Below are 18915 nucleotides of genomic sequence, written 5' to 3' on the forward strand. Positions count from 1 at the left end.
CCAGAGAGGAGAGGTAGGAGTTTCAAACAGACGATGAAAACAGACCGGTTTGTTGTTATCAGACTCTACTGATACTGATGTTTACAGGTCAGGAGGAAACAATAGATTGTGTGTGTGTGCGTGTGCGTGCATGTGTGTGTGTGTGTGTGCATTTGTGTGCGTGTGCATTTGTGTGTGTGTGTTAAACCTCAATGGCCTAGCACATTAGCATTGTGCATCAAATAAAGACCAAATGCAGTACCTTCGACTGTCTCCGAGTTGATAAGACTGTCTCCTCCTCCTCCTGTCGCACCACAGACTGGCCTGTCTCAATCATCCACTCAAAGTACCAGCGGTAATCGCACACACAGACGTTGTCGCTATAGTCCCGTCAGTTAAAAATAGTCATCCAATCGTGAAATCTGTGTTGTAATCGGTAGCATACAAGCTAGTTATCTTAAAAAGTAAACAAAGTTTCAGGTGAGCTGCGTGACGATGTGTTGAGGTTGGCTCAGTAAAACGACTGTTATCATGATGCGTTCAAATGCAACATAAAGAAACGGTAAATTGAGTTTTGGGTGAGATACATGAGTAATACTGTATTACTCATGTTTCTGTATTACTAATACAGTTGTATAGTGCTCTAATCATTTTAGTTTATATAACTAAAACTACTGATGTCAATATTTATTAAGAATTACATATTTAATTTAAAATTCAATTAGTTATTTCCTAATATTTTCCTCATGACTTAAAACGCTTTGTATTTCCGCCAATTAATAGAAACGTATCGATAGTGGTATCGATAAAGACTTGGATCGTTAAGGAGTATCGAAAATGGTATCGATATCAATACATTTTAATGATCCCCATCCCTAATCATGACTCCATCATTAGTCTTAGGCCCCGTCCACACGAAGCCGAAACAGGCGAAACCGATCGAAACGGTTTCGATCTATCCGGTTTCGGAGTATCTCCGTAAAGACGGAGTCAAGTGAAACCGGGTAGATCTGTAGAAACGCTGTAGTACACATGCCAGGCCCATAAGGGGCGCTGCTTCTGCTCCAGAAATCTTTGTTGTTATGAGTTCTGAGACTCCGCAGGCTTAACAGTCATTGGCTAGAGGGTCGAGGGATGGGGCGATGACTTCATGGTTTACGGTTTCAGTCGGTTTCAGGCGTCCACACGAATCCAAAATGAAACCGGGTAGATTTGAAACCACCTCCGACGGTGGTTTCAGAAGTTTACGGTTTCGGTCAGCGGATTCGCCGGCTTCGTGTGGACTAGGGATGTGTCGGTCGCGACTGATTCGTTACAACGAACGAATCCCGAACGTGAACGACAAGAACTGGTTCCCCAAAACAAGAAGAACTGGTTCTTTGATTCTTTTTTTTTAACATAAACCAAACATATGGTCACGTAAATAAAAAATACAAACGAACAGAGCTCCGTCTCCCCGCGACTTCCATTGATTGAGTCTACAACTTTCTCAAAGATTCAGCCAATGAGAAGTAGCAATCGTGTTGGAATGGCACCTGGGTAAACCAATGACAAGGCGGTACCGTCGAATATGCGCGCTTTCTCTGTCTGACGTATCTTGGGTCATACCATTCGACTCATATCCCCCTACATTTTTTCGAAAATAGACTTTGCCTCCATCTGTTTATTGGATAAACGCATTTTCCAATCCCAGGAGTCTTTGCTCCATTCTACGTCAATTTAAGAACAAACAAAGAAATTAAACTGCAGTTCGTATTTTTTATTTATGACCATGCAAGTTCTGTAATGCCTGAACAATGAAGAATTAAATGTAAAGTAAAATAAAATTATAAATGTAAAACCATGAATGAAATATAGAGAGTAAGCAAGTGGTATAAATATTGGTGGGACGTTCAACATATTATATAGCAGGAATCTCCAAACGGCGGACTGCGGTCTTGACGGTCCTATCCGGACCCACGACCAATTAAAAAAAAATAAAAATTATAAAAAAAAAAATATATTCTGTATTTTTTTTAAGATGTAATCTGACGTAACGAACGAATCAAAACGAACGAATCAAATAAACGAATCGTTATAGTGAACTGAACTGAAAGAACTAGTTCCCGGAAAAGAATCATTTTGCCCATCCCTAGTGTGGACGGAAGGCCGAACCGTACAAGACCTTTGCGGTTTCGCCATGAAATCGGTTTCATGTGGACGGGGCCTTAGTAACAGCTGTGTGTGTGTGTGTTGTGAAGCCCAGAGCAGCAGGAGAGAGCAGACTCCCCTGGACCCAGCTGTGTCTCCATGAAGAGTGACTGGTCTATGGATAAACCTCCTGAGCTTAAAGATGGACGCCCCTCCAGAGAGGAGAGGTAGGAGTTTCAAACAGACGATGAAAACAGACGGGTTTGTTGTTATCAGACTACTGATACTGATGTTTACAGGTCAGGAAAAAACAATAGATTGTTTGTGTGTGTGTGTGTGTGTGTGTGTGTGTGTGTGTGTGTGTGTGTGTGTGTGTGTGTGTGTGTGTGTGTGTGTGTGTGTGTGTGTGTGTGTGTGTGTGTGTGTGTGTGTGAGACGGTTGTCCATCTCAGAGCTCAGCAGTGATACATCATGACTCCATCATTACTCTTAGTAACAGCTGTGTGTGTGTGTGTGTGTGTGTGTGTGTGTGTTGTGAAGCCCAGAGCAGCAGCAGAGAGCAGACTCCCCTGGACCCAGCTGTGTCTCCATGAAGAGTGACCAGTCTATGAATAGACCTCCTGACCTTAAAGATGGACGCCCCTCCAGAGAGGAGAGGTAGGAGTTTCAAACAGACGATGAAAACAGACCGGTTTGTTGTTATCAGACTCTACTGATACTGATGTTTACAGGGCCCAGTTTACCGAAAGCATCGTTAGCCTAAGTGGATCGTGAAGTGCGTCGTACGAGCATCGTACAGTTTTCACATCGTTTCCCGAAAGCATCGTTGGGTAACGAACGTCGTGAAACCGCTCGTAGCTAACGAGGACTCCAGGGGTACTTGTAGGATGCTAAGAGCATCGTTAGCCTACTTTAGCCTCAGTGGCGTCACCAGCGGACATTCCTAGTATTGGATGCGTTTTATTAAAACACATCCAATATCACGGAATGCCAGCTTGAGCCATTTCGCAACCAAAAACAGTGGTTACGCCGATATATTATTCATAGACTACTGTTAGATTTAAACAGCAAAGATAGAGACATGTTAGAAGTCAACAACAACATCATTTATTGCAGCAATTAAAAATTCCAAAAATACATGCGCAGCCGAAATGTACCGATCAAACGCCACGTCACAAGGCGTATAATAAAATCAAATGATTCCATTGCTCTGGTTAAAATGTCCTCATATTGATCAATGACAGAAGACATTGGCTACTAGACTTGCATCATGCTGAGTCCAGCGGGTGGAGAATTTCTGCAGGCGTTTTTTGTTGCGATTGTTTGCATTAAGCACTGTAGGCGCTTCGGTGAGGCTGTGATGAAATCCACTATTTATTGGACCCTGTCTAGACAGTAACGAACATCCCAGACCATAGTTAATCGCGTTTGTAGTCTCCACTCAGACGTGAACTCATTATTGCGTGCGGGTGTCTTCATTCATAAAAAAATGAAAACATTCGGGAGTATGCAATAATACAAATGATTCTAAAGAGGTCAGAGACTCCGTGCGCAGCCCCGCCTTCCCCAGTGAACCAAGAAACCCCGCGCCGTGACGAACGGGGGATTAGACCCCCTCGGTTTGACACAGGAAACTTGAGATAAGAAGGTGAAATCGCCGGGCGTGCCAATAAGCTGCGACCGAACCGGCTCGGCAGTGTAGAAAGACCTATAGCCAGGGTTGGAGTTAGGTGGGAGCCAGTGGGAGCTGAGCTCCCATAAAGAGAGGTCTGGCTCCCATGAAAGCAGCAAACTCAAATATCTGTGAGGGTCTCTGAAAATACAGCAGCATAATATTGTAATTACAAATAAAGCTATTTTCCCTTCCACATGCAGAGTAATATTGACGTTAAGTGGGACAATAGAAGGGCCCATGCAGGTGAACGGAGCGTTCCACGGCATTGAGAAGAGCCGTGTCATGATAGCCCATATATCATAGCCCCCCCCCCCCCCGTCAAAATTCAGCACAAGGCCGGTACGGTCCCTCCCCCCCGTTAACAACACTGTGTGTGTGTGTGTGTGTGTGTGTGTGTGTGTGTGTGTGTGTGTGTGTGTGTGTGTGTGTGTGTGTGTGTGTGTGTGTGTGTGTGTGTGTGTGTGTGTGTGTGTGTGTGTGTGTGTTCTCTACAGACACCAGGAGAGGTCAAAGGTCACCAGTGCTCAGTCTGTACAGCAGCATCAAACAGAGCTGATCAAGGTGTGTAAATGTCCACCAAGTCATCTGACTTCAGCTCTACATGAACATCAGAAAGCATCTCTTGTGGTCCTAATAGTCTCCAGGCTTCCCTCTTTAGACCAGCGGGACGTGAATCCAGGACAGATGCTTCTGATGTCCTCAGTGAGTTCAGAGTAAAGTTCTCCTTGATGTTTGTTCTGTTCCAGAGGGCTGAGGAGAACGCACACGCTTTCCTAGACAAGGAGCTGAAGAAGCTCTGGAGGGATCTCTTCACAGATTACCCACAATGCTCAGAGGGTCAGAGGGAGGAGGAGGAGTTGGATGCTAAGAACGAGGAGCAGAGGAGGCGTGCGATAGAGGGAGTGGTGGACATCACAAAGCTCTGCCTGATGGAGATGAACCAGGAGGAACTGGCCGACACACTGTGGGGCGGTAAGAGACTCTTATTTTGAAAACAGAGGAGACAATTATTTTGAAGCGCAGAAGACCCTTATCTTGAAAACAATGAAAATGTATATTATAAAGAGTAGTATGAGACTCTTATTTGTTCTGTTCAGACTAAATAACATAATAAAATTTAGTGTTAAGAGATTTCTTCATTTATAATTCATCAATGTGGAGATATCTTTCTTCTTGGGGGTTTAATGGTTTGATCCAGATACGAACGGTTATTGTGGGTCGATCAGGTTGAATGGTTTGATCCAGATATGTAGGGTTATTGTGGGGGTATCAGGTTAAATGGTTTGATCGTTATGCAGTGTTATTGTGGGGGTTTCATGTTAAATGGTTTGGTCCAGATATATAGGGTTATTGTGGTTCGATCAGGTTAATGGTTTGGTCCAGATATGTAGGGTTATTGTAGGAGTATCAGGTTAAATGATTTGATCCAGATATTCAGTGTTATTGTGGGGTATGAAGTTAAATGGTTTGATCCAGATATGAAAGGTTATGGTGCGTCCATCAGGATAAAGAATGTTAAACAATAAATACCAAATCAACAGCAGAATAACTATAAGTGGAATAAGTGGAAGAGATGCATCACTATCTTGTTATATCAGCATATGAAGTTAATTTCAACTGATTCACTATCATTGTTATTATCATTAGACCAATGATTTTTCTGTGTAAATAACAAACAAAAAAGAAAAAAATATGTATCCATTCCTTGTTACGACCAGCTTCTCGAACCACAAGTAATGAAGTCAGTAAATACTATGAAGTTGATCATTTTTCAGGAAATATTAACATGCTTCAAGTGATGTCACCATCCACTATCTGATGTCTTCTCTTCATTCCCATGTAGGATCTGCTGCTGTTGAGTGCCGACATAAAATCAAGTCTCATTTGAAGAAGAAGTTAAAGTGTGTCTCTGAGGGAATCCCTAAAGCAGGAAATCAAACGGTTCTGAATGACTTCTACACAGAGCTCTTCATCACAGAGAGAGGCAGTGGAGAGGTCAACAAAGAGCATGAGGTCAGACTGATTGAAACAGCTTCCAGGAAACCAGCCAAGGAAGAAACACCAATCAACTGTGAAGACATCTTTAAACCCTTACCTGGACGAGATCAACCAATCAGAACAATAATGACAACTGGAGTGGCCGGCATTGGTAAAACCATCGTAACACAAAAGTTCACTCTGGACTGGGCTGAAGACAACGCCAACCACGACATACACTTCACATTTCTCTTAACTTTCAGAGAGCTGAATTTACTGAGAGAGAAAGAGTTTAGCTTGGTGGAACTTCTTCATCACTTCTTTATTGAGACAAAAGAAGCAGGAATCTGCAGATATGAACGGTTCAAAGTTCTCTTCATCTTGGATGGTCTGGATGAGTGTCGATTTCCTCTGGACTTCCAGAAGAACCAGACCTGGACTGATGTCAAAGAGCCGTCCTCGGTGGACGTGCTGCTGACAAACCTCATCAGGGGCGACCTGCTTCCCTCCGCTCGCATCTGGATAACTACACGCCCTGCGGCAGCCAATCGGATCCCTGCTGAGTGTGTTGACATGGTGACAGAGGTGAGGGGGTTCACCGACCCACAGAAGGAGGAGTACTTCAGGAAGAGATTCACAGAGGAGACACTGGCCAACACAATCATCTCCCACGTCAAGAAATCACGAAGCCTCCACATCATGTGTCACATCCCAGTCTTCTGTTGGATCACTGCTACAGTTCTGGAGGACATCTTAAAAAAATCCCAGATAGAAGAGATGCCCAAGACCGTGACTCAGATGTACAGCTACTTCCTTTGGGTTCAGTCGATACAGGGGGACAGGAAGTATCATGGGAGAGCTGAAACGGATCCATACTGGGGTCCAGAGAGCAAGAAGATTATTGTTTCTTTGGGAAAACTGGCTTTTAACCAGCTGGAGAAAGGCAACCTGATCTTCTACGAGGAAGACCTGGCAGAGTGTGACATCGATATCAAAGAAGCCTCAGTGTACTCTGGAGTGTTCACCAAGATCTTTAAAGAGGAGTGTGGGCTGTACCAGGACAAGGTGTTCTGCTTTCTCCATCTGAGCCTCCAGGAGTTTCTGGCTGCCCTTTATGTCTTTCTGTCCTTCATCAACGATGGTGTCAATAGGCTCTCAGAAGAACCACCCACCTCTGGGGAAGATAAACTCCTCCTCCTCTACCAGAGTGCTGTGGACAAGGCCTTACAGAGTGAGAACGGACAACTGGACTTGTTCCTCCGCTTCCTCCTGGGCCTCTCTCTGGAGACCAATCAGATTGTCCTACGAGGTCTGCTGGGACGGACAGGAACAAGCTCACTGACCAATACAAAAACAGTGTCTTACATCAAGGAGAAAATATATGGAGATCTCTCTCCAGAGAGAAGCATCAATCTGTTCCACTGTCTGAATGAGCTGAACGACCGTTCTCTAGTGAAGGAGATCGAACAGTACCTGACATCAGGAAGTCTCTCCGGAAAATCTCTCTCTCTTGCTCAACTGTCAGCTCTGGCCTTTATCCTACTGACATCAGAAGAGGAGCTGGACGTGTTTGACCTGAAGAAATACTCTGCTTCAGAGGCGGGTCTTCTGAGGCTGCTGCCAGTGGTCAAAGCCTCTAAAACATCTCTGTAAGTTCACTGATAAAATGTATTACAATACACACAACACAATATAAATATAACTGGAATATAAGGTTAAAATAATATGCAGGTTTATAGCAACATGTATTGCTATTCTACTCATAACATAGTTAACATAATAGTTATAATATTATACAAAACCTCTCTTTTGTCCTATTAACGTATAATGTATTACAGTACACGTAAGAGAATATTCAGAACAAGAGAATATAGAAGAAGTATCCATTCAAAAACCATATTCAATCCCAACTAAATAACTATTTAACATTTTGCATTGAATATATAATGAAAATGTATACATCCAATTATTTAGTAATTTTGGTAAACTAATAACAATCTGCATTATGGAATCACTTAAAGCTTTCTGTTGTTTTGATCACAGTTCCTGACATGTTCTATTTATTGTGTGTAAAGGCTGAATGGCTGTCATCTGTCAGAGAGATGCTGTGAAGCTCTGGCCTCAGTTCTCAGCTCCAACTCCTCTAGTCTGAGAGAGCTGGATCTGAGTACCAATGATCTGCAGGATTCAGGAGTGAAGCTGCTCTCTGCTGGACTGGGGAGTCCACACTGTACACTGGAAACTCTCAGGTCAGATTACTCAATGTGCAAACAGCTACAAATAAATGTTCAAAGTCAGAGTTATATAACTCATCTTATCTCAGTACCTGTGATGACCACATTCAAGACTTTCATATCATATAAAGGCTACCCCTTGTTGTTGAGGTGGATATTCTAATCCATCCATATGCTTGCAAATCTTTAATTATAAATATAAACCCAAAACTTAACGATAGTGTCCCCTGTATACAGGATGTTGATGGTAGAGAGCAGGGTGAAATATAGGGGGTCCTGGGAGGGTCAGAGACCCCTAGTTGGATGCCTAAGACCTCCTGAAAGCCACAACAGCAACATTTTCATTAAAATGATTTGAAACCTGCAATAGTCAAACAAAACGTATTTTTTAAAAGCTTAATATGTCAAGTATTCATTAATAAACGCACAAAACATATATTCACACACATGAATAGGTTTCAGAAAGATATTTTGATATTGTGTAACCCGGGTGAAGAGACTAACTTATAAAAGCTCTTTATGTATACAATAAGTTATTGTTGATATGGAGGATACATCAATAATTATCTTTTCATTATTAACATAAGTCAACTCACTATTCTTTTCAGTACATTTGGTTATATTGATGATATTTGGGTTCAACCAATACGATTGGTTGATATTGAGACTTCGGGGTCATCTGGGGAAGGGTGAGAGGTCACGAGTGAGCGGGAAAAAGGAGAGAGAGGGAAGAGACAAAGGAGGAGAGTACTTTATGCTCTCTAGAGATCGCACAGCTAAATGATGTTGAGACATTTACTTCTTAGTTGTTTGACAGCTAAAGGAGTACGGGTGAGAGTGTATGTGGGACCGGTTTTATTGGTGTTTCTGTTTGTGTCTGGATGTTGTGGGCGGAAACCTCAGTCTTCTCCACTCCCTATAATGGTACCGGGACTTAAGAGTAAAGAGTCTATTGTGTTGCAACACTGAGCCCATACAGGCCTGCAACGTGTATGACGGGATATCATTGACAAAAGACGCCAGCAAACATGACTTTGTGCAGGCGAACAACTAACACATCCGTGCGCACAAATCATTATTGTAAACACTTTAACTGCACTTGCGCTCAGCAGTTCTCTGATCGCGAGAGCAACAATAAAGCCTGTGAGGCAGAAACGATTCATTGAGCGCGCACGTAAAGTGAAGCAGAACTCAACTGACACACCTGCACCCACAAATGCTGTCTTTGCTCTCGTGCTCGCAAACTGTTTTCCTGCTCGCTCTGATATTTTTCTCCTCTCAACACAATATACATAATATTGGATTAAAACTTCTCATACAAAACACCTAGATGCACTAATAACATGTATTACGATACCATGCACAATATACTACAATAAATGTCATATTAATATACAAATGGCTTTTCAAACCCTATAAAACAACTATTAAATACCATACATTTTACACCCAATATACAATAAGATAAGGATCTAATGTATTGACTAATATATATTTGTTAAATTCTTAAAACATCTCTTATTTTGTTTGAAGGCTGAATAGCTGTCATCTGTCAGAGAGATGCTGTGAAGCTCTGGCCTCAGTTCTCAGCTCCAACTCCTCTAGTCTGAGAGAGCTTGACCTGAGTACCAATGATCTGAAGGATTCAGGAGTGAAGCTGCTCTCTGCTGGACTGGGGAGTCCGCACTGTACACTGGAAACTCTCAGGTCAGTTGTCAGCCTCTTCTTCAAACTGGTTATTCTAGCTTCCAGTAAGTGCTGCTCCTGCCTGATGCATTTCTGTTGCTCTTTTCTCTGCTGAAAAAACACTCCCTGGTTCTACACAATGTTAGAACCTGTGAAGAAACGTTCTTAGCGTACCAAACACAGCAGACTTCTCCTGACTCTAACCAAACAATATCTCATTGAGTTGTAGCTATTGAGAAAGGAGCATTTGTTTAAGATCCTGTCACATCCAAGTGAAGGCAGTTCTGCTGTCTGTGATGTCATCTCCCCACTTCCTCTTCCTGTTCTCAGACTCTCCGGGTGACACAGCTTTGTCTCCATGAAGTATCAATAAAGCTTTTACTTGTCTTCAATGTTGAATGAATACACTTTATAAATGTGGTTACTTTAGTAGAAACTGCTCTCAACCAGATACAATAAATTGTGTGTGTGTGTGTGTGTGTGTGTGTGTGTGTGTGTGTGTGTGTGTGTGTGTGTGTGTGTGTGTGTGTGTGTGTGTGTGTGTGTGTGTGTGTGTGTGTGTGTGTGTGTAGCTTGTCTGGCTGCCTGGTCACACAGGAAGGCTGTTCTTCTCTGGCCTCAGCTCTGAGCTCCAACCCCTCCCATCTGAGAGAGCTGGACTTGAGCTACAATCACCCAGGAGACTCTGGAGCTGCGCTGCTCTCTGCTGGACTGGAGGATCCACTCTGGAGACTGGACACTCTCAGGTATGGAGAGGACAGCTCACCACTAAGGTACAAAGTCTCCTTCAAGGATTCAAGCTGCCGCTAGATGAAGTGGTTTGAAGAGGCAGCTGTCACTCATGTTGTGTAGAACGTGATGAGACAGCAGATGATGAAGGTGAATGTTTCAACATGCTGCTCTCACTTTGTTTCCCCCCCAGTGTGGAGCACGGTGGAGTGTGGAGGCTGAAACCAGCTCTAAAGAAGTGTAAGTGTCTGTTTGATTCATCACCTCACACACTCACTATTGAGATGGAAAGTCCATCCACACAGCAGGAAGTGAGGTCACATCCTACTGGGAATGAAGATGATGGCTGACATCATGTATCTTACGTATATTAATACTGTCGACCATCACAGTCACCGGGCTGAGGGGGGAGGAGTGTGGGGGTGGGGGGGTGAAGGAGAGGGGGGGTGACCGGGTCAGGGGCCGGTGAGGGGGAGGGGAAGGGGTGAGAGAGAGGCTGAGGGGGGGGGGGGGGGGGGAGGGGGTGGACTAGGGGGGAGGGGGAGGGGGGATGACCGGGCTGAGGGGGAGGGGGGGGTGAAGAGGCTAAGGGGTGAGGGGGAGGGGGGTGACCGGGATGAGGGGGGGGGGGGGAGGGGGAGGGAGGTGACGGGACTGAGGGGGAGGACTAGGGGGGAGGGGGAAGGAGTGTGGGGGGTGGGGGGGTGAAGGGGCTGAGGGGGAGGACTAGGGGTGAGGGGGGGGGGGGGAGGGGCCGGGCTGAGGGGGGAGGAGTGTGGGGGTGGGGGGGTGAAGGGGCTGAGGGGGGGGACTAGGGGTGAGGGGGGGGGGGGGGGAGGGGCCGGGCTGAGGGGGGAGGAGTGTGGGGGTGGGGGGGTGAAGGGGCTGAGGGGGAGGACTAGGGGTGAGGGGGGGGGGGGGGAGGGGCCGGGCTGAGGGGGGAGGAGTGTGGGGGTGGGGGGGGTGAAGGGGCTGAGGGGGGGGTGTCCAGGTTAGGGGCCGGTGAGGGGGAGGTGAAGGGGTGAGAGAGAGGGGGCTGAGGGGGGGGGGCTGAGGGGGAGGACTAGGGGGGAGGGGGAGGGGGGATGACCGGGCTGAGGGGGAGGGGGAGGGAGGTGACGGGGCTGATGGGGAGGCCTAGGGGTGAGGGGGAGGGGGAGGGGGAGGGGGGGTGACGGGGCTGAGGGGGGGCTGAGGGTGAGGACTAGGGGTGATGGGGAGGGGGGGTGAAGGGGCTGAGGGGGAGGGGGAGGGGAGGGGGGGGACCGGGCTGAGGGGGAGGACTAGGGGTGAGGAGGAGGGGGGGTGACCGGCTGAGGGGGGGCTGAGGGTGAGGGGGAGGGGGGGTGAACGGGCTGAGGGGGGGATGAGGGGGAGGGGGAGGGGGGTGAAGGGGCTGAGGGAGGAGGGGGAGGGTTGTGACCGGGCAGTGAGGGGAAGGGGAAGGGGGGGTGACGGGGCTGAGGGGGGGATGAGAGGGAGGGGGCTGAGGGGGGGATGAGGGGGAGGGGGCTGAGGGGGGGATGAGAGGGAGGGGGATGAGGGGGGTTGGTGAGGGGGGGGGGGCTGATGGGGAGGGGGCTGAGGGGGGGATGAGAGGGAGGGGGATGAGGGGGGTTGGTGAGGGGGAGGGGGATGATGGGGAGGGGGCTGAAGAAGAAGAGAGAGCGATCACAAAAAGAAAGAGAATAAAAAGAAGAAGAGCAGCCTGGATCCAAGGAGTGATGTTTGTTGTTGATGTTTTCATAATATTGTTGTCGATGTATTCATAACGTTATTGTTGAGGTGTGTGTATCTATGTATGTGTACATATGTATGTATGTGTTCATATCTATGTATATGTACACAGAGCGCAGGAGAACAGTACTAGTGATGATGATGATGAGGATGAAGAGCGGTTCAGCAGCTCATCATGTCTGGTTCTCCCTCAGATGCCTGTGACCTCACACTGGTCCCCAACACGGCCAACGGAGACCTCTCTCTGTCTGAGGACAACAGGAAGGTGACGGAGGTTGGAGAGGACCAGTCGTATCCGGATCACCCAGACAGATTTGACTTCTGGCCCCAGGTGTTGGGTAGAGAGGCTCTGACTGGCCGCTGTTACTGGGAGGTAGAGTGGGAAGGAGGGGTTGAGATAGGAGTGACATACAGAGGAATCACAAGGAGAGGAGGGGGTGATGACAGCAGGCTTGGAGGGAACAACAAGTCCTGGGTTCTTGATTGTGATGATGATAGTTACTCTGCCGGGTACAACGGTACAGAGACAGTCCTCCCTCTCCGCCCCGCTGGCTCCACCAGAGTAGGAGTGTATCTGGACCGGCCTGCTGGCTCTCTGTCCTTCTACAGAGTGTCCCCAGGTGGAGGAGGGTCCTCAGACACACTGACACGCCTCCACACCTTCTGCTCCTCCTTCACCCAGGAGGACCTCCTCCCGGGGGTGTTGGTCTGGGGGGTAGGGAGGTGGGGGGGGGGGTCAGCCTCTCTGTGTCGGTTGTAGAAAAAAAAAAAGGGACCTCCTGACTGAGCATGGCCCCTGCGCACACACACACACACACACACACACACACACACACACACACACACACACACACACACACACACACACACACACACACACACACACACACACACACACACACACTGACTAACACACACACACACACACACACACACACACACACACTGACTAACACACACACACACACACACACACACACACACACACACACACACACACACACACACACACACACACACATACACACACACACACACACAGACTGAGGCCCCCCCCCCAGAGCCCAGGGAGGAGGTCCTGTGTGTCTATAGACGGCTCAGCGTCCTCCTCGTGTGTGTGTGTGTGTGTGTGTGTGTGTGTGTGTGTGCGCAGGGGCCCCGCTCAGTCCGACGAGGAGGTCCCTTGGCGTGTGTGTGTGTGTTAGTCAGTGTGTGTGTGTGTGTGTGTGTGTGTGTGTGTGTGTGTGTGTGTGTGTGCGTGTGCGTGTGTGTGTGTGTGTGTGTTAGCATGCGTGCATGCGTTATTCGATTGCCTGGTAACCATGGTTACTAATATTCACACTGGTTTCAATAATAAATTTGATGGTATTTCCCATCGTTGCTGATCAAGAGTTTCGTTCTAAAGTTCAGTGATTGAAACCAATAAAAGCCCGGGCTATGGAAGTGTTCCGGTACCACTGTCATGTACCTACCCGATGTCAAGTGGACCGGGTTGAATTCACTGCGGGTCTCTCTTCTTATATCCATCTCACCAAAGATATTTTATTACTGTCCTTCTCAACACTCTCTGATCTCACTAAAAGGCTGGCAGCACAACACCGCAATAACGACGAGATGCGCTGTGCGTAGAGAAGAAAGAATGCCCACGTTGAATTTGCAACATTTGGCAAAAAAAGATTCTAAATCTGCCCATATATGGACACGCCAGAATTGTTGCATCTGTGGTTGCTGGTAATTTAATCACAAAGAAGTATACTCTACGGGGCTATTTTCATCATTATTATTATTATTTTAATTTTTTTAGACGGCACAGCGATCCGGGGCTATTCCCAAAAGATCCGGGGCTATAGCCTCGAATGCTCGAATGCTGTAGCCTCGGATGGGTTCTTCAATCTGATTGGTAGTCACACTGGAGATTAGTTTTCCCCCCCTTTTCGGGGATAATGTTCCCCGTTTTGATCTCGGACGTCTGGTCCCTTTTATATTAAACATCAGAATATTCTATTACTGTTAAGCCCACTAGGAATATTAAACCAAGCCGAAACATGTGTCCTGTATCCTAGCTACATGTATGACCGGTGAAAGAGAGAAACCGTGTGAACATCAGGTTGGTATTCAGTGAGGTGGGATTAACTGAATGCGCTGACAGTTCATTACTGCCAAACAGATGACACTGAGTGGAGCGGTCCACCCACCTCCACACCTTCTGGTCCTCCTTCACCCAGGAGGACCCCCTCCCTGGGGTCTGGTTAGGGGGGGTTAGGGGGGTTCGGTGGGGCGGCTCATTGGGGGACGCAGCGTCTAAGTTAGTGTTAGGAGGGTGGGGGCCCTCAGCGTCTCTGTTAGTTATAAGTTATAGTCTCTCGCTCTCTCTGTCTCTGTCTCTGTCTCTGTCTCTGTCTCTCTCACTCCCACTCAGTGTTGGGAAGGATACTTTTAAAATGTATCCAGTTACAGAATACATGCCCAAAAATGTAACATGTAACATATTCTGTTTCATCACTCAATCTGAGTATTGTATTCTGAATACTTGGATTCCTTCCACATTGAATTGCATTTTATAATTGTAGGCAGTGGCGAAGTTAGACCTCTTTGGGGTGGTCTCTCTCTCTCTCTCTCTCTCGCTCTCTCTCTCTCTCTCTCTCTCTCTCTCTCTCTCTCTCTCTCTCTCTCTCTCTCTCTCTCTCTCTCTCTCTCTCTCTCTCTCTCTCTCTCTCTCTCTCTCTCTCTCTCTGTCTCTCTCTCTCTCTCTCTCTCTCTCTCTCTCTCTCTCTCTCTCTCTCTCTCTGTGTCTGATGACACACGTGAACACAAACATGCATATGTGAACACACACATGCACGGACTACACACACATGTTTGTATAAACAAACACACACACACTGGGTTTTGGTGATTAATATTCATGTACTCAACTATAATCCAAATGCTAAATTTTCTTGAGCTTCTTAAAGTTGATCTTGATTAACCATGAAAGGAAGAGTCTTTTAAGATCTTCCATCAGGTTAACTTAATAGGTTTTACAAAGATTATATTTCTAATGTCAGATGTATTTTAATTATTGATTGATGGTAAATTTTAACATTTTTATAGTACGATATTGTGTCTATCTTCAGACGTTAACAGTTTCATACTGCTGGGCTCTGATATCAGTTTATATTTTGATAAGCCTCACGTGATGTAAAGCAGATTTTATATTATATTCATAATGCAAGCGGTCTGGGAAAAGCTATAGATCATGTTGTGATGACTTTAAACAGAGTATTGATTCCTTGTGTTCTGTGGGGAAAAACACAGCAGCAGAACATGTTCAGTTATTAAAGATATGTGCACACCTGTTTATGATTAGTAATGTCTGCTGCTTCTATTGATTGAATTCTTGTGTTTATTGTGTTCATGTAAGGGACTGTTCTTCTATTGTTTAAGTCCTTTAGTTGACTGTGTTCATGTAAGGGACTGTTCTTCTATTGATTGAGTCCTTGTGTTTATTGTGTTCATGTAAGGGACTGTTCTTCTATTGTTTAAGTCCTTTAGTTGACTGTGTTCATGTAAGGGACTGTTCTTCTATTGTTTGAGTCCTTGTGTTTATTGTGTTCATGTAAGGGACTGTTCTTCTATTGTTTGAGTCCTTGTGTTTATTGTGTTCATGTAAGGGACTGTTCTTCTATTGATTGAGTCCTTGTGTTTATTGTGTTCATGTAAGGGTCTGTTCTTCTGTTGTCCTGGTTAATAAAGCATAACGGTGATAAACAACTCAGAGGATCCACTGAATGTTCTCTTGTGTTCAGCAGAGGATCAGTTTACACTTTAAGGTCGGGGGTTCACTGAATAAAAAGCACAACAGAGGCTTCGTCTACACAACATTAATAACCAGGATACCAGCAAGTGCTGGTATCCAGGAAACAGCCCAGCTACTGGCGTCCCTCCAGAGACGAGCCTTGCAGGCTGGTTGATGCACCACCTCCCCGTCTAACAGGACCCTGAGCCTCCATGTTGAAACACACAGGTGTGTGTTTGAGGCGCTGAGCTGCAGAGGAGGAACCTCTCCTTCTCTGGGTGCGTGGGAGGGGGCAGTAGGATGGACGCGTCTGATAAATGAGTCGATAGTAAGATATGAGGCCGTTTATCAAAGCCATGCTTCAGTCCTGTTATTGCGTGGGGAGCCACTAGGGGGCGGTGAATCCACCTCGGTGGGGTTCACCTTCTGACCAACAGGACCGGGGGGAAGGAGTCTGTGTGTGTGAAGTGGCAACCTATTTGCACCTCTTGCAGGACGTCTCAGTCCTCGTGTTTTCCGTAAGGCAATAAGCGCCAAAAAAGTAATCCAAGAAGGAAACGAGGCAGATGGTAAAGGAAGAATGCAGCGATTTATTCTCAGAACATAGTGAACAAACATTGAACCAATAATAAACGTTTCCAAGTAGAATCCTGGGTCACCACATAGTAATTGACAGGAAGAAATCACTTGTTTGTATTTAAATGACGGTTATCTACGGTCAGAAAGCCGTTGCTCCCGTCATGCTCTGAGAACTCAATTAACTCAGTCAACTCAACAACTCAATCAATTTGTGGTCGAAGGACAAATTAAGACGCATTAAAACTTCATCTATTGGATAGACACAAATCAGATGGAGCAAAATATCCGTTTTGCTTAATTATTGTGAATTAAAGCAAAATAGAAATTAACAAATTGTAAATAATAGTAATAGTGTGTGTTTGTGTGGTGGAGGTGTTTGGAATGGTTGAAGAGCCTTTTGTGCTCAACCCACACACACACACACACACACACACACACACACACACACACACACACACACACACACATACACACACACACACACACACCAACCAGCGAGCAGAAGACCCAACACAACTAAATGAAGAGCAGACTGTATCCCTATAATGAAAGGTTCCTTCAAGGTGGGTTTGTTAAAGCGTGTTCATCCCTTCACCACCGAGTGTTGGAGAATCCGTTGTGACATCAGCTCCATGGACTAGAACGGCCTTTTAAGACGGGGACCGGGATTCAGAAGGAGGAACTCCAGGGGGAGATGAGAGGACTCCTCGTCTCAACGACCAGAACACGACTTCAGTCTGTCACCAGAGAACCACGGAGCACACCCCAACGTTCCCCTCCAGGCATGGTGACGCCTCAGCCACAGCCCCTCCACCCCCTCAGCTGGAGGGGCACAGCTCCAGGTCATAAAGGGTCTTCGTCGGGGCCAGTCCAAGATGGTTCTGATCTGAGGGAGCCATCTCCCAGGTCCAGCTGGCCCCGCCCATCACTGTTCAGCCTGAGAGAGGCTTCCATCTCGGGGGTTGGAGTGAACACCGTCCACAGAGAGCTTCACCTGGTCCAGCAGAGTCCTGGTCAGCCTGTTGCTGATGGAGGGTCCTGCTCCTCAAGAGCCTCCACCCTCCACTGGGGGGTCTCCTGAACCCATGACCTCCTCCTCACCTCCTCCCCAGAGTCCTCAGACTAAAGCGGCCCGCTCTGTGAAGGCTTCTCCTTCAGGAGACCGCTGGACTACAAAGACATGACCTCAGAGACGTTGAATCACCCGGGGACCCCTTCTGGAGACCCCCTGCATAACCCCTCCCCAGTGTGGGGCGCCACTGAAGAACGTTGTTCATCACTGACCTCTCTGGAGGCCCTGAAGGTTGTGCTCTGTCCTGGGTGTCCTGGAGGAGAGCTGGGCGTGGCTGGTGGGGTGGTGTTGGCATGAGGACGTGACCTGGCACGAGAGTTCTGCCTTGGATGGCTCTGTGGCATGTGGGTTTGACACGAGATGGAAGGGGTACACATGTGAGCATGGCTAGGGTTCCACCTGGTGTGTTTGTGTGTGTGTGTGTGTGTGTGTGTGTGTGTGTGTGTGTGTGTGTGTGTGTGTGTGTGTGTGTGTGTGTGTGTGTGTGTGTGTGTGTGTGTGTGTGTGTGTGTGGGGGGGGTCCAACTGAGAAGTCACACCTCACACGGCAGTTGTCAAGGATCAAATCAAATAATGTTTACTTAAAGGACAGAGTTTCCTGTGTTCTCATCAAGGAGAGAACGCATGAGGGGATCTCTGCTCCCTCGTGCCCGGGATACCCCCGGCACAAAGGTCAACGTTGGCTAACGCTAGGAACAAGTAGAGCGGCTAGACGATGCAAGGAATAGGAGACGGAGCTTACACGATGAAGGGGGAACAACATGATAGATGTTTCCATCCTACATCATGTGTGGAGCAGAGCTGATCCCAGCCTTTCTGTCACCTGTGCCACGGTGTAAGAAGTCCTCGCAGTAGGCAGTGTGTCGGACTTCAGCTGGCGCAGCTCTTGGGGCGCGGGTTGGTCTCCCCTTCAGGGGACTGCACCTTGGGGAGCTCTCTGGAGGAACGCAGGCTGACTTCCATCCATTGGATCATTGTGTGTTATGTTTTATTGTTTGTTGTGTTATTGTTTGTATGTTATTGTACCATTATTACCCAAATCTAGGACCATAATTGTTATAAGTTAGAATAGAAAATAAAATAAGAAATAAAGAATAAAGATTCTGAAACCCTAAACCCTCTGAATACTGAGTGACATCACGTTACAAAGGTTGTAAACTGTGCTGGTTTGATGAGACTAAAGGTGTGTGTTGTTGAATACCTGCCTGTAAAGGGTGCAGCCAGAATCCAACCCAACCAGATAATCACGGAAGAGAAGTGAAGGAATAAAATAACCCTGCTATTATAGAAACATAACCATTGTAAATGATGACACTACATAGACTATACTGTTCACTGT

This window comes from Gadus chalcogrammus, chromosome 4 (genome assembly GCF_026213295.1).
Source record: "Gadus chalcogrammus isolate NIFS_2021 chromosome 4, NIFS_Gcha_1.0, whole genome shotgun sequence".
NCBI lineage: Eukaryota > Metazoa > Chordata > Actinopteri > Gadiformes > Gadidae > Gadus > Gadus chalcogrammus.